The sequence below is a fragment of the Oncorhynchus kisutch genome, linkage group LG17, assembly GCF_002021735.2.
Source record: "Oncorhynchus kisutch isolate 150728-3 linkage group LG17, Okis_V2, whole genome shotgun sequence".
Lineage (NCBI taxonomy): Eukaryota > Metazoa > Chordata > Actinopteri > Salmoniformes > Salmonidae > Oncorhynchus > Oncorhynchus kisutch.
In genome coordinates, this window is record NC_034190.2 from 16651672 (window position 1) to 16663951 (window position 12280).

Here is a 12280-nt window from a genome sequence, read left to right on the forward strand (position 1 = left end):
GAAATGTCAAGTATTCCGGCGTTCGGAGACGACATTCATAGTATAACGCTGTATATGTCTGCTATATCGCGCTACGGAGCTGATTTCCAGCGCTACGGAGCTGATTTCCAGCGCTAAGGAGCTGATTTCCAGCGCTACGGAGCTGATTTCCAGCGCTACGGATTGAATCGAGCCCATAGTTTATTTGTGTATGCGAGTACTGCGCCCCTCCTCGCTGCGAGCTCGAGGCAGCATCACTCCCCGGTCAGACATCAGAGTTATTCCCCGGGCCAGCTGGCCAACAGCCTCGCGGTCCCATGACTGGCTGTTTGACTGTGATGCCAGCGGCTGCAGACTCGATCTCTCCAGTTTTCACATTGATTCTTGGCAGCCACTGTGGCTGTTTTCTTCCCCGCTGTTGGAAACAGGGTGCCTGGCTCCACACCGCCCAAAGTCTCCTCTTCCCTCCCTTTGTAGACTTTTAGTTTCATCATATTTTATATAAGAACCATGCAGCCTACTGTAATGCTACAGTGTTGAAATGGGCCACAGTGTGCTGATAACAGGACAACAATAGAAAAGGGTCTACATAGTCATGTCTGTCTCTTTCTTGACTCTCTGTATGTGTCTCTACTTATGTCATCTCTCTGTCTTGGAATGCCTGTCTGTTAGTGTTGGGTAGTATTGACAGAGTTAGCTCTGTCTTGGCATGCCTGTCTGTTACTGTTGGGCAGTGTTGACAGAATTAGTTCGGTCTTTGCATGTGTCTGTAGGTGTTGGGTACTGTTGACAGTTAGTTCAGTCTTTAGCATTAGTTTTCTCTGTAATTACATTGGGTGGTAGGATCTGTGTGTCCCCCTCAGGATGAAAGCACTGTGTCCACCTCTAAAGGCTCCCCCTGGTCAGGATGACAGGGCAGAGACATCAGTCTCCCTGAGGCCCCTGGGTAATGATGGAGTCCACAGGGCTCTGGTGGCTCAAGGGTGAAGTCTTCCCTAGGATCAGCTTTCCCTCCCCAAATCCTAACATGAACCATTCGTGGGAATAATGGAAAACCCACCCAAGATCAGCATCTAAGAGAAACGTCACCCTACACCTGATTACACAGGAGGACATACCTGGAGAGAGAGAAGCAGAGAAAGAGATAGAGTAAAGGAGAGGATGAAAAGGAAAGAGAGGGAAGAGAGAGAAGGGGAGAGAGGTGAAGAGAGCGTAGAGTAAGGGAGAGAGAAAGACAGACTAAGTGACAAAGAGGGGGCGAGAGGTAAGAGGATCTACCAGGAAAATGAAAGAGGAGAATGTGAGAAAGAGAGACCTTTCAGTCGAACTGTTAAAAATCAGCACAGAAGTTGTACAGAATGTATTTAGTCCCTCCCCCTACTGCCAATTGACATGGGACAGAACAGGTTGTTGACCCCTTGACCTTTAGTTGATCTAATAGGATCTAAATGGAACTCACAAGTCATTCACCCAATTAAAGAACCATACATTTCCATCTGCACACAGAAGAACATTTCCGTATGATCCACCCTCCTGCCAAAAGAGAAACATCTAAATTCCCAGACCACCACACAAACAGACATACAAGGATGTAGACTCTGCACACTCAAACGCGCGCTAGCGCACACACACAGAGAGCTCGACCCACGCATCCTCCTCAGGAATGTTCCTGCATTCCTTCCCCCTCTAGAAGCCATGCAGTGCTGTAAGTAGGAAGAGGGCAAGTGCTTGTAACCAACAGCCCCTAACACACATAGGTGAAGTCATGCACAAATAAAACATCTAATATAAATCAAACTGTATTTGTCACATGTGCCAGAATACACGTGTAGACCTTATCATGAAATGCTTACTTACAAGCCCTTAACCAACAGTGTAGACCTTATCATGAAATGCTTACTTACAAGCCCTTAACCAACAGTGTAGACCTTATCATGAAATGCTTACTTACAAGCCCTTAACCAACAGTGTAGACCTTATCATGAAATGCTTACTTACAAGCCCTTAACCAACAGTGTAGACCTTATCATGAAATGCTTACTTACAAGCCCTTAACCAACAGTGTAGACCTTATCATGAAATGCTTACTTACAAGCCCTTAACCAACAGTGTAGACCTTATCATGAAATGCTTACTTACAAGCCCTTAACCAACAGTGTAGACCTTATCATGAAATGCTTACTTACAAGCCCTTAACCAACAGTGTAGACCTTATCATGAAATGCTTACTTACAAGCCCTTAACCAACAGTGTAGACCTTATCATGAAATGCTTACTTACAAGCCCTTAACCAACAGTGTAGACCTTATCATGAAATGCTTACTTACAAGCCCTTAACCAACAGTGTAGACCTTATCATGAAATGCTTACTTACAAGCCCTTAACCAACAGTGTAGACCTTATCATGAAATGCTTACTTACAAGCCCTTAACCAACAGTGTAGACCTTATCATGAAATGCTTACTTACAAGCCCTTAACCAACAGTGTAGACCTTATCATGAAATGCTTACTTACAAGCCCTTAACCAACAGTGTAGACCTTATCATGAAATGCTTACTTACAAGCCCTTAACCAACAGTGTAGACCTTATCATGAAATGCTTACTTACAAGCCCTTAACCAACAGTGTAGACCTTATCATGAAATGCTTACTTACAAGCCCTTAACCAACAGTGTAGACCTTATCATGAAATGCTTACTTACAAGCCCTTAACCAACAGTGTAGACCTTATCATGAAATGCTTACTTACAAGCCCTTAACCAACAGTGTAGACCTTATCATGAAATGCTTACTTACAAGCCCTTAACCAACAGTGTAGACCTTATCATGAAATGCTTACTTACAAGCCCTTAACCAACAGTGCAGACCTTATCATGAAATGCTTACTTACAAGCCCTTAACCAACAGTGTAGACCTTATCATGAAATGCTTACTTACAAGCCCTTAACCAACAGTGTAGACCTTATCATGAAATGCTTACTTACAAGCCCTTAACCAACAGTGTAGACCTTATCATGAAATGCTTACTTACAAGCCCTTAACCAACAGTGTAGACCTTATCATGAAATGCTTACTTACAAGCCCTTAACCAACAGTGCAGACCTTATCATGAAATGCTTACTTACAAGCCCTTAACCAACAGTGTAGACCTTATCATGAAATGCTTACTTACAAGCCCTTAACCAACAGTGCAGACCTTATCATGAAATGCTTACTTACAAGCCCTTAACCAACAGTGTAGACCTTATCATGAAATGCTTACTTACAAGCCCTTAACCAACAGTGCAGACCTTATCATGAAATGCTTACTTACAAGCCCTTAACCAACAGTGCAGACCTTATCATGAAATGCTTACTTACAAGCCCTTAACCAACAGTGCAGTTCAAGAAGTGTTAAGAAAATATTTACCAAATAAACTAAAGTAAAAAATAAAAAGTAACGCAATAACATAACAATAACAAGGCAATATAAAGGGGGTACCGGTACCGAGTCAGTGTGTGGGGGTACAGGTTAGTTGAGGTAATTTGTACATGTAGGTAGGGGTGAAGTGACTATGCATAGATAATAAACAGCAAGTAGCAGCATTGTACAATACAAATGGGTGGGGGGTGGTGGCGGGGTCATTATAACAGTCCCGTGGGCATTTGATTAATTGTTCAGCAGTCTTATGGCTTGGGGGTAGAAGCTGTTAAGGAGCCTTTTGGTCCCAGACTTGGCGCTCCGGTACCGCTTGCCGTGTGGTAGCAGAGGAAACAGTGTATGACCTGGGTGACTGGAGTCTCTGACAATTGTATGGGCTTTTCTCTGACACCGCCTATTATATAGGTCCTGGATTGCAGGAAGCTTGGCCCGGGTGATGTACTGGGCCATACGCACTACCCTCTGTAGTGCCTATGGTCAGATGCCAAGCAGTTGCCATACCAGGTGGTGATGCAACCAGTCAGGATGATCTCAATGGTGCAGCTGTAGAAGTTTTTACACCATACACACTTAAACATGTACACACACACACACACACACTCTGAAAACACACACACACCGAAAACACACTCACGGTCCAGGGTCATGACATGGCTAGACACACTCCCTTCCCCACTACACCCAACAAGGGTGTGACCTGTTCTTCTCAACTCTGGGTACTCAGTGTACTCTTCACAGTAATCAATGTTAGTATCCTCTGTTTGTACAGATGTGATTAATGGTGTTGGTTTTGGGTGATATTCAGGGTACCATGCCTGGATTGCTGGTCTGAAAACATTCCTTTTGTTTTTGCAGTCAGTGACGTGTAGAGTCTGGACTCTTGTTATGTCTGGATTGACTGGGGCTCACTGAGATGGAATAGTGATGCACTCTGCTGGAGGTTTAGAAGTACTGCACTTCAGTCTTGCTCGCCGCTTTCCATTTCAATTTAAGGGGCTTTATTGGCATGGGAAACATATGTTTACGTTGCCAAGGCAAGTGAAATAGATAATAAACAAAAGTGAATGGTAAACATTACACTCACAAATTTCCAAAAGAATAAAGACATTTTAAATGTCATTACGTCTATATACAGTGTTGTAACGATGAGCAAATAGTTAAAGTACAAAAGGGAAAATAAATATAAATGTGGATTGTATTTACAGTGGTGTTTGTTCTTCACTTGTTGCCCTTTTCTTATAGTAACAGGTCACACATTTTGCTGCTGTGATGGAAAAATATGGTATTTCACCCAACAGACATGGGAGTTTATCAAAATGTGATTTGTTTTCTAACTCTTTGTGGGTCTGTGTAATCTCAGGTCAATCTCTAATATGGTCATACATTTGGCCGGAGGTTGGGAAGTGCAGCTCAATTTCCACCTCATTTTGTGGGCAGTATGCACATAGCCTGTCTTCTCTTGAGAGCCAACTCTGCCTACTGTGGCCTTTCTCAATAGCAAGACTATTCTCACTGAGTCTGTGCATAGTCAAAGCTTTCCTTAAATTTGGGTCAGTCACAGTGGGTCAGTCACAATATGTCAAGTAATTATCTTTTTGTTTTCTCGTGATTTGGTTGGGTCTAATTGTGTTGCTGTCCTGGGGCTGTGTTTGTGAACAGAGCACCATGACCAGCTTGCTTAGGGGACACTTCTCCAGGTTCATCTCTCTGTAGGTGATGGTTCTGTTATGGAAGGTTTGGGAATTTCTTCCTTTTAAGTGGTTGTAGAATTTAACGGCTCTTTTCTGGATTTTGATAATTAGCGGGTATCGGCCTAATTCTGCTCTGCATGCATTATTTGGTGTTGTACGTTGTACACGGAGGAGATTTTTGCAGAATTATGTATGCAGAGTCTCAATTTGGGGTTTGTCCCATTTTGTGAATTCTTGGTTGGTGAACGGACCCCAGACCTCACAACCATAAAGGGCAATGGGCTCTAAGACTGATTCAAGTATTTTTAGCCAGATCCTAATTGGTATGTCGAATTTTATGTTCCTTTTGATGGTGTAGAAGGCCCTTCTTGTCTCTCAGATTGTTCACAGCTTTGTGGAAGGTACCTGTGGCGTTGTTTAGGCCGAGTTATGTATAGTTTTTTATGTGCTCTAGGGTAGCGGTGTCTAGATGGAATTTGTATTTGTGGTCCTGGCAACTGGACCTTTTTGGGAACACCATTATTTTTGTCTTACTGAGATTTACTGTCAGGGCCCAGGTCTGACAGAATCTGTGCAGAAGATCTAGGTGCTGCTGTAGGCCCTCTTTGGTTGGTGACAGAAGCATCAGATCATCATGTGAGAGGGCTACATATATCTACATACCCTATATGGAAGAAGATGGAGTGTAGTGAAAGTAAGGGTTTCAGTTGATAATCTAGTGCATTCCAGGTAGAAAAAGTTAGAGCAGCCAATTGCTCTATAGTCAGCAGAATACAAGCAGAGTCCCCCTGACAAAGCAGATACTGCCTGTGGAGTTGTCCAGAGCCAAGAGCCGGTGTGGATAGTTCAGATGAAAGATCTTAAGGAAAGGGAAACTGGTTATGAGGATTCTAACCTCTGGTTAGAGTGGATTCAATATACGGCCAGATCAATAGCTAAAGAAGAATGCTATGCTTGTGCCACAGCAAACCTCAGTTGACAACCATCCCTTTTCCATTAAATGGAATTAATTCACCTAAGGGAATGGCCTGTATGGTAAAGCTATTCATGGAAGCAGGAAAGCCAGATAATAACAGTTGTATGGATTTGAACTATTTACATCCACATGTTCCTCTGAAATCTAAGCTTCCTCCTTTCACAGAGGCAAGGGGAGACTGTTTACTGTTTGATTCGGTATAGTACTTCTGGGAAATATGTGGGGGAAATCAGTACCTGCAATAGGACAGATAAAGTTACTTCTGATGCGACAAATGAGTGATTTGGCAGGCTGGTTGAGATCTGGGGATTTCAGTAAGATAAGGAGGCCCAGGGCTCACATCTGGTGGTTGGTTGTGTGGGGGAATGACGTTATGGCCGAGTATTACTGGCTAATTGGACAGGGGTATGTGCACTGGTACATTTGAGAATGCCTTTCACACTCATTCAACACCATGACATGATGTTGACTAAACGGGAGAAAATAAGTTCTCCGACTGGGTCTTTTGATGATAGGGTTTGTATTAATAACCTTGTGGTTCCACGGGGGGGCAGATGAGATCAAAGCTATAAATGAGATCCTGGCAGGATTAGAGTCAAGTATTTTTTGGTGGTCCACTCTCAATGAGAATGTGGATTGGATCAATTATATCTATTAAAAATCCACAGCGCTTCACCAATTATATCAGAGATGTAATGAATGGCTTGGCAGAATAGAATAGTATTGGATATGTTTGCTGGCTGAAAAGGGTGGGAGTGTATGGAGGTAGTTTGGAAGCCGATGACACAGCTTCGGATGGATCAGTGACGAAGGCCTTGGCTGGTTTACACACCCTAGCTCACGAGTTGGCAGTGAACTCAGGGGTGGATACTTCTCTGACTAATTGAGTTGACAGTGTGTTTGGAAGATGGAAAATGTTTATGATTACTCTACCTTCACCTGTGTGACTGTGTTAGTTTTGTGCGGATGTGTTTTGATTGATAATCAAAACACATCCGTGTATGAAAATGTTCATTTCCAGGATTCTGGAGAAATAAATCAATGACACTTCAGATGGTGATATATATGGACCAATCCTAAGCTCTGACCAGTGGAATACAAAATACATCTACATAATGTAAGAATCCGGATCCTTTCACTCGCGAGGAGACCATATTTGATGTTTAGGGAATTTAGATGTTTTCTTGTTTCAATGTATAGACTGTTTTTTCATGAAGATTGTAACGGAAAATCCTGATAAGTAGAGTTAAGATTCTGATGTAGGTTAGAACAGTCATTGAAGTTGATTGTGTACATACATGTATTGGGTTGCCTTCTTCTAGTATATCATTGATATTTCCATGTAGTGTTTAATGATGGTATGAGCTGTTAAGTCATTTTTAGGGTGGATTGTTAGGAACATTATGATTAAATGACTGAACAAATCATTTTAAATGGAACTGTAACTAAGTAAACTTATACTCTGTTTTATTATATCTGATTAACAATATGAGTTCATAAGAAGGGATTGTGTGACACGGACAAGGAGTAATTAAAGTTAATGAACACCATTCCAACTAGGCAGAAACGAATGAGTTGTGGATTAAGTAAGCAGATAAGGTAGTTAACCTATGGTTGAACCGACGAAACTTAGCTCTGGGGTGTTTTAGATAAGACAGTGAGTGCATTCCTAGGTTTTCTGTTAATTAGAACTGTCAGCTAAGTGGTGATCGATAATGTTGAGGGGTCAAAATTTAATTCAGTTGTGTTGTGTGTCCTGTGTATGTGCTAGGGGGGTCAGAATGAACTTTTAAAGTTCCCTTTGTCCCAGTCGAGAGGAGGGGATTCTGTTAAGCAATGAAATGACGTCATGTTATTGTATAGAAACTGTTGCTCATGGTAACGTGGCAGCGTGCTCCGAGAATAAATTCTGTTACCTATTATTGATAAGACTGGTCTCTGTCTATTTTATGCAAACAAGAATCTTACAAATTCTCATAAAATAGATTAAGAGAATTCAATTAATGAAAACACATTGGTATAATTCAATTACAGTAACAGTGGCCCAGCCAGAGCCTGGACTTGAACCCGATCAAAGATCTCTGGAGAGACCTGAAAATAGCTGTGCAGCGATGCTCCCCATCCAACCTGACAGAGCTTGAGAGGATCTGCAGAGAACAATGGGAGAAACTCCCCAAATACAGGTGTGGCAAGCTTGTAGCATCATACCCAAGAAGACTCGAGGCTATAATCACTGCCAAAAGTGCATCAACAAAGTATTGAGTAAAGGGTCTGAATACTTATGTAAATGTGATATTTAAGTTTTTAGTTTTAATTAATTTGCTAAAATGTCTAAAAACCTGTTTTTGCATTGTCATTATGGGGTAGAGGGTGTATATTGATGAGGGGAAAAAAAACATTTCATCAATTTTAGAATAAGGCTGAAGGGGTCTGAATACTTTCTGAATGCACTGTATGTTGAAGAGGGTGGGGCTTAAGCTGCGTCCCTGTCTCAGCCCACAGTCCTGTGGAAATACATGTTTTTTTTGCCAATTTTAACCACACACTTGTTGTTTGTGTACATTGATTTTATAATGTTGTGTTTTTCCCCCAACACCACTTTCTATCAATTTGTATAGCAGACCCTCATGCCGAAGCTTTTTTGAAATCAACAAAGCATGACAAGACTTTGCCTTTGTTTTGGCTTGTTTGTTTGTCAATTAGGGTGTGCAGGGTGAATACGTGGTCTGTCGTAATTTGGTAAGTACATTGTTTTCACTGAGGAAATGTACACGTCTGCTGTTATTGATAATGCAGATAATTTTTCTGCTGTTGACACATATCTCACGGTAGTTATTGGGGTAAAATTGGTCTCCGCTTTTGTGGATTGGGGTGATCAGTCCTTGGTTCCAAATATTGGGGAAGCTGCCAGAGCTAAGGATGATGTTAAAGAGTTTAAGTATAGCCAATTGGAATTTGTCTGTATATTTTATCATTTAATTTAGGATACCATCAAACCCACAGGGTTTGTATTTGATCATGTATATGTGTTTGCTGTTTGTTCTTTGTTAAAGAGCCAAAAATATTGGAGAAGTGGTTTATCAATACATCTCCGTTTTGGATAGATAACTCTTTGTGTTTTTGTTTGTTTAGTGTTTTCCAATTTTCCCAGAGGTGGTTAGATTCTATGGATTCTTCAATTACATTGAGCTGATTTCTGACATGCTGTTCCTTCTTTTCCCGTAGTGTATTTCTGTATTGTTTTAGTGATTCACCATAGTGAAGGCGTAGGCTCATGTTTTCTGGGTCTCTATGTTTTTGTTCGGATAGGTTTCTCAAATTCTTTCTTAGGATTTTGCATTCTTCATCACACCATTTGTCATTGTTGTTAATTTTCTTAGGTTGTCTTCTTGAAATGTTTAGATTTGATAGGGAAGCTGAGAGGTCAAAATATACTGTTTAGATTTTCTACTGCCAAGTTTACACCTTCACTATTACAGTGAAACAGTTTGTCCAGGAAGTTGTCTAAAATGATTGAATTTGTTGTTGCCTAATTGTTTATTGGTACACTACTTTCCTTCCAACAATAGAATTTCTTAATATTATTCCGTTCCCTTGGCTTTGATGCCTCATGATTGAGTATTGAAGCCAGAAGTGGACTGGCCACCCCTCATAACCTGGTTCTTCTCTAGGTTTCTTCCTAAGTTTTGGCCTTTCTAGGGAGTTTTTCCTAGCCACCGTGCTTCTACACCTGCATTGCTTGCTGTTTGGGGTTTTAGGCTGTTTTTTTTTACAGCACTTTGAGATATCAGCTGATGTAAGATGGGCTATATAAATACATTTGATTTGATATTGCTCTGTTCCAGTAGACTGTGATTTTGCTGTGATCTGATAAGGGTATCAGTGGGCTGACTGAATGCTCAGAGAATCTGAGTTGAGGTCAGTGATTAAATATTTTACACTACTACTGCCAAGAGACGAGCTATATGTGTACCTACCATAGGAGTCACCTCGAAGCCGACTATGTACATACCCAGCGTGTGACAGATCTGCAGGAATTGTGACCGTTTTTTGTTGGTTATGTTGTCGTAGTTGTGCCTAGGGGGGCATATGGGGGAGGGAATGCTGTCACCTCCAGGTAGGTGTTTGTCCTCCTGTGTGCTGAGGGTGTCAGGTTCTTGTCCAGTTCTGGAATTTAGTTTGGCACAGACTAGTACATGCCCCTGGGCCTGGAAATGATTGATTTCCCCCTCCAGGATGGAGAAGCTGTCTTCATTAAAGCATTGGGATTCTAGTGGGGGGATATAGGTAGCACTACAGGAGGACATTGTTCTCTGTTGAGATAATTTCCTTTAGAATTTCTTGCCAAATGTACAATGTTCCTGTTTTGATTTTCAATAGAGTGAGTTAGGTCTACTCTATACCAAATTAGCACACCCCTTGAGTCCCTTCCCTGTTTCACACCTGGTCGTTTGGGGGATGGGACTACCAGCTCTCTGTAACCTAGAGGGCAACCAGTGGGTCCATCTCCTCTATACCATGTTTCTTCTAGGATTACAACATCTGTATTCCTGATTTTTTGGTGAAGTCCAGGTTCCTGCTTTTTAGACCAAACTCAGATGACATAGTGAAGGCTTTGAGTTCCATAAAGTGTACAATTTTGCTAGTCATGTGGTTTGGCCTCAGACCATTAAGTGTGCTCTCTGCCCCCTATCTCTACCCATCTCTGTCGTTCTCTCTCCTTCTAGCTCTCTCAGGCACACCTCCTGACTATTTCTATTGAGTGTAGAGTGTAGGTACCTTTATTTAATGATCCCCTACATTAAATCTCAGAGAATTCTACAAATAATATTTGTTTTTTATACGATCCCAGGTCATATTTTGATTGATGAAGGATGACACATTGAGTCTGACTGAGAGGAAGGGTGATTAGATTGGATGCTTATCTTGTCAAAAACAATGTTAGTAGAGTATAATTTAAAGGTTCATCAGACAACACCACGTGATGGCTGGACTGTTGATGATTGACTATATTGACGAGAACACACATAGTAGGTAGCCTACTCAACTTCACTGGCCTACCAAATCATCGTCACCATCATCATTAATCAATCATAGACAATTTCTACTCCAAAACTGTCAGGAATTCAGGACTCTTTCTAGAGCTCTGACCTGAAGATCACGAACATCATGATTCAACCTTGTTCCCAGTTGAATTGAAAGCACCATAAATCAAGAGAATGCCAGACGTTGATGTCACAAAGTTTGATGACAAAATATGTCCACAAGAAGAATAGCCACGAGACCTTCCTGTTCAAGTGAGCACAGCACAAGGTAAGTATAAACATGTATTGAATGCTGTTGCATAAAGTATGTAATATGCCAGGGAGATACAGTTGAAGTCGGAAGTTTACAAACACTTAGGTTGAAGTCATTAAAACTCGTTTTTCAACCACCACACATTTCTTGTTGACAAACTATAGTTTTGGCAAGTCGGTTAGGACATTTACTTTGTGCATGACACAAGTCATTTTTCCAACAAATGTTCACAGACAGATTATTTCACTTATAATTGACTGTATGACAATTCCAATTCCAGAAGTTTACATATTCTAAGTTGACTGTGCCTTTAAACAGCTTGGAAAGTTCCAGAAAATTATGTCATGGCTTTAGAAGCTTCTGATAGGCTAAGTGACATACTTTGAGTCAATTGGAGGTGTACCTGTGGATGTTTTTCAAGGTCTACCTTCAAACTCAGTGCCTCTTTGCTTGACATCATGGGAAAACCAAAAGAAATCAGCAAAGACCTCAGAAAAAAATGGTATACCGCCACAAGTCTGGTTCATCCTTGGGAGCAATTTCCAAACGCCTGAAGGTACCACGTTCATCTGTACAAACAATAGTATGCAAGTATAAACACCATGGGACCACGCAGCCGTCATACCGCTCAAGAAGAAGACGCGCTCTGTCTCCTAGAGATGAATGTACTTTGGTGCGAAAAGTGCAAATCAATCCCAGAACAACAGCAAAGGACCGTGTGAAGATGCTGGAGGAAACAGGTACAAAAGTATCTATATCCACAGTAAAACGAGTCCTATATCGACATAACCTGAAAGGCCGCTCAGCAAGGAAGAATCCACTGCTCCAAAACCGCCATAAAAAAAGCCAGACTACGGTATGCAACTGCACATGGGGACAAATATGGTACTTTTGGAGAAATGTCCTCTGGTCTG